We start from the raw sequence: 5,459 nt of genomic DNA, 5'->3' as shown, positions 1-5,459 counted from the left end.
GCCAACCTACCGGCATACGCACACTATTTTTACCTTCCGCCAGCCAATCAGCACTTTCCTTGCATGATGTCAGCAAGTGGACTCTTACCAGAAAAATCTCCAAACTTCAACCATTTCCCTAGTCACAGATGTCACTTTCAAACATAAAGAGCTGTTTTAGTGCCCAAAGTTTTGGATCATTCCACTTAATTGAAGGGTTGAGCTAGAGATGAATAGGTTTGGATGCTGAACTCTATAATGATGGTCTGGGTTTGAATTGAACTCAATATTGGGATCATTAGTTTTGTGTGTGTGTCTGCGTGTGTGTGTGTGTTTCTTCTGTGGGAGACGGGTAGACTAGGCAACAAGTACAGAAGGAATGTTCACTCTGTTATAAAACTGCAAATAAAAGCAAGTGAAAGCAAGTCTGAGGGACAATTCATCTGAACATGGATTACAGCGGACTTTGTTCTTGAAAGGTCATTTTACCCTGTATTTGTCTTACTTGGGGTTCTTCGAATAAACATAAATGACAGCAAACGAATAAATGTGTGTGATGATTGTTCAACTGGCAGTTTATTGCATATTTCATACTCACTGTTTTTCTGTGGCTAATGCATTTCATACCATATATATAGCACCAGAGCAAAGAAAACTTAAGGCCACAAAAATGTAGCAAAAATGTTTTGAAGCAAACGTTCCCAGATATTCCTAATAAGTATTTCCAGTAAGAATATTTAACACAATAAGAGGTTGAACTGGATCGATTTTTGGTTGTTTTGTTTATTTATTTCTATCTATATAGCCCCTCATCTCGCCAAAGCAACTCTGGGCAGCAAAGTTTCAATAATGTCGACTGGTGGCCCCCAGGGGGAGGGCCTTCTCTGTTGGGGCTCCTGCCCTTTGGAATGAGTTGCCTCTGGGGTTGCGTCAACTCCCCAACCTCCGGTCTTTTAAACGCGAGCTCAAGACCTTTTTATTTCACTGTGCAGGGCTAGCCTGATGTAATTTTTAAGTGGGGGTTTTATGATGGTTTTATCTTAGTTTTAATTCTATTTGGCCATTTTATAATTAGTTTTTTAATATGTTTTTAACTTTTGTTTATGTTTATGTTGTTTTATTGGCTGTAAACCGCCCTGAGTCCTTTGGGAGAAGGGCGGTATAAAAATCGAATAAATAAAAATAAATAAATAAATAAATAACAATAGAGGTGGGTTTCAGCAGGTTCTGACCCGTTCTGGAGAACCCATAGTGGAAATTTTGAGTAGTTCAGAGAATCGGTCGCAAAAATTCTGATGGCCCTGCCCCCATCTATTCTCTGCTTCCTGAGTCCCAGCTGATGGGGAGGAAATGGGGATTTTGCAGTATCCTTTCGCTGGAGTGGGGTGGGAATGGAGATTTTTCAGTATCCTTCCCATGCCACGCCCACTAAGCCATGCCAATCAAGCCATGCCATGCCCACCAAGCCACACCCAAAGAACCGGTAGTAACATTTTTTGAAACCCACCACTGATATAAATAATTGTACAAATATCACACGTAATCAAGATAAAAAGGAAAAATGGCAGTCAGGAGTAGAAGCCTCGAATAGCAAACCCTGCAAACTTCATTAATTATGTTATTCAAATGCCTAGTCTTAAGTATTTTAGAAAAAGCCAGCAGATTCAGGTCATTCTGACCTCTGATGGTAGTGTTTCCATGACAGAAAAGGCACCAGGTTTTGGGTCCTTCAGGATGGCATTCTTTATTTGACAGAACCTCCAGCAGAATTAATAAGGATAGAACAGGGACAGGTAGAGACAGTAAGTCTTTCAAGTATTTTGGCCCCAGGCCATGAAGGGTTATATAGGTGAGAATCAGCATCTTGAAATGTACCGGATTGCAGTTCATGAAGCAAATGGAATCAACATGAATTAAGAAACACATGTTTCCCAGTGCTATCACATTTTGGACCAATTAAAAAGGTAAAGGTTCCCCTCACACATACGTGCTAGTCATTCCCGACTCTAGGGGTCAGTGCTCATTTCCGCTTCAAAGCCGAAGAGCTAGCGCTGTCTCCGTGGTCATGTGGCCAGCATGACTCAACGCCAAAGGCGCACAGAACACTGTTACCTTCCCACCAAAGGTAGTCCCTATTTTTTCTACCTGCATTTTTTACGTGCTTACGGCAGCACTAGGGATTCGAACTGCTGAACTGCCGACCTTTTGATCGACAAGCTCAGCTGTCTTAGCCCCTGAGCCACCAATTACCATCTTCCAAATGTTCTTCAAGGACAACCCCAAGTACAGTGGATTTTAGTAGCCGATTCAAAAGACAATCAAAGCATGAGTGACTGTGCAGGGCCTCCTAATCTAGGAAATGATACAAGTAATACCCAACACAACATTCTGTAAAAGCTCCCCTGATCATGGCTATTGTCATAGTTTGCCACAGATGCCAATAGCATCCTTTTACTCATAGTGTCAACCAGTAGTGGGTTCCACTTACCTTCACTACCAATTCAGAATTAGGAGCACATGCATTTGCGTGTTTGCTTCGCTCGCATGCGGCGCTTCTGCGCATGCACAGAGCATCCATGATAATGTCTGAGCAGGTGGGCGGAGCCTCCCGCTGCTGCCACTACCGGTTCACCCGAACCGGGGCTAACTGGTTAAAAATGTAGACCAATTCTTGAATACAGCTCGACTGTCTGGAACCCATAACACATTTCTGACATCAATACAATTGAACGTGTCCAGAAATATTTTACAAGAAGAGTACTCCACTCCTCCGAATACAACAAAATACCTTATGCCACCAGACTTGAAATCCTGGGTTTCGAAAATTTAGAACAACGCCGTCTTCGACATGACTTGAGTTTAACTCATAGAATCATCTATTACAATGTCCTTCCTGTCAAAGACTACTTCAGCTTCAATTGCAACAATACATGAGCACACAACAGATTTAAATTTAATGTTAACCGCTCCAATCTTGATTGCAGAAAATATGACTTCAGTAACAGAGTTGTTAATGCCTGGAATACACTACCTGACTCTGTGGTCTCTTCCCCAAATCCCCAAAGCTTCAACCAAAAACTGTCTACTATGGACCTCACCCCATTCCAAAGAGGTCTGTAAGGGGCGTGCATAAGAGCACAAGCATGCCTACCGATCCTGTCCTATTGTTTCTTTTTGTTATATCCAATTAATTTAGTATTACATACTCATACTTATATATATACTTATATATTGTATAGTTATTTCATGCTTACACTTATATATACTGTGTGACAAAATAAATAAATAAATAAACAAACAAACAAACAAACAAACAAACCCACCACTGGTGTCAACTCAAATGTCTACAAGAAACTAAATTAAACACAAAGTGAGTTAGTATAGACATCTCTAAATAGAGCTGGAACAATTTCTCTCTGAAATTATGGAGAGCTGCCTTTTGTCAGTGTTAACTATACAAAGTTAGATGGCCCTATATTGGATTCCATATATTGCAATGTTATATGTTCATATATAAAACTGCTCTTGTCTTCATTTTCCCCCAGAAAGTAGACATCAGCAGTATAGTGACTCAAAATGTTAATGTTTCATGTACTCAGACATAAACTTCTCCGTTAAAATAAAACTTCCCATTTTCGAAGCATCACTCCAAACTATCTGTCATCAGTACACCCTATGACGGCTCCAGTTCTCTTTGTGAATTATATCTTGGGTAAAGAAATGTTTCCTTTTGGTGAAAAATGATTCCCAAGATGCTTCAACATCTTCTTTATGTCTTTTATTTCATTTAGAATTTTTTGGAATCGTTGAAAGTATTTATTGTCTCCATCTTCACAAAAGAGAAGAAGGAGAACCCCAGAAACTACAAACTGTTGTTGTTAGTTGCGAAGTCGTATCTGACCAATCGCAACCCCATGGACAACATTCCTCCAGGCCTTCCTGTCCTCTACCATCCTCTGGAGTCCATTTAAACTCATGCCTACTCCTTCAGCGACTCCATCCAGCCACCTCGTTCTCTGCCGTCCCCTTCTTCTTTTACCCTCAATCTTTCCCAGCATTAGGCTCTTCTCCAGTGAGTCCTTCCTTCTCATTAGGTGGCCAAAGTATTTCAGTTTCATCTTCAGGATCTGGCCTTCTAAAGAGCAGTCAGGGCTGATCTCCTCTAGGACTGACGACTGTTAGCTGGATGTTAATTTTGGACAAAGCCTTGGACAGAATTATCAAGCAGCAGGTTTGAAATCATAACTTTGTTATCAACAAATTATGCCAGATTAAATTTACTTCCTAGTTTGATTTATTTTAGTAGATTAGGGGTATGCAATAAAGCTCAGAAATGTTATTTCTAGATTCGGAAGACATAAAAGAAATTTCCTTAAAACCATCAGCTTTGTTACAGGCTCTTTTTTATTCCTCACATAGAGTATATTCTGAAAAAATATTAAAAATACTAGCAACCCAAAGGACACTTCTCTTTCCTATTGATTCCTACAATCCTATTGTAGGATTGTTTCCTACTTAAATAATCTCTCTTCAGATAGAGTTGTCAAGTTTGCCTCTTATTCGTCAGAAATATTAGTCTCCCAGAGCAGAAAACGAACAAAACACCCCACACATTGTTAAACGTGGAACACCACAAAAATGTGCTGCACTGGAGAACTTTAAATTTTAAAATGTCTTATTCAAAAGAACAAGGGAATCAGGCAGTGTGAAGCCCCAGTGTTTGCAAAAATTATCTTATTAATAGTGTTATTAATTACAGGGGGGGGAAATCCGCAGAAAAATGTGTAACATTTAGCATAGGTTGAGCAATAGTGTTCCCTTAAATTGCAGCGTTTGAATGTTCTAGGTGGTTTTGGTTAGGATACCAAGGGTTAGTAGTCACTGATCTTGAAAAAAATACATTTGACCACAAGAGGACTTTGGTTTTTCTGACTCCTTTGAAAAATGCCATCTTCTCGAACTGTGTTCTTCAACACTATTCTAGGCTTGAGACTCCATGGTGACTCAAACAAAATGGCCACCTATATTCAGTGTAACTTTCATCAGCATTCCTTGGTGGTCTGACACTTGACTGAACAGCTAGGGAGAAGCATGTGGATGTCTGAGATTGCGGTTTAGGATCAATCCAAAATTATTAACGTGCATTGTCTATGCTTTTACTTTTAGTCTTCTGTCCTGTGGCTCAACATAGCCAGTTCCTTTAAATCAATCCTTCTAGGCCTTGATTTCTAGTCCACCATCTTGGTAAACCCCCCTCCTCTATGTTTTCCTTAAATTCTCAATACAGGTAGTCCTCAACTTACAACAGTTCATTTAGTGACCATTCAAAGTCACAATGTCACTGAAAAAAATGATTTATGGTCATTTTTCACACGACCATTATCACATGTGGTCATATGGTAATGGTCAAAATTCGGATGCTTGGCAACTGATTCATATTTATGATAGGGTCACGTGATCCCCTTTTGTGACCTTCTGAC

The sequence above is a fragment of the Ahaetulla prasina genome, chromosome 8 (assembly GCF_028640845.1).
Source record: "Ahaetulla prasina isolate Xishuangbanna chromosome 8, ASM2864084v1, whole genome shotgun sequence".
Classification (NCBI taxonomy): domain Eukaryota; kingdom Metazoa; phylum Chordata; class Lepidosauria; order Squamata; family Colubridae; genus Ahaetulla; species Ahaetulla prasina.
Note: the sequence above shows the minus strand (reverse complement) of the source record.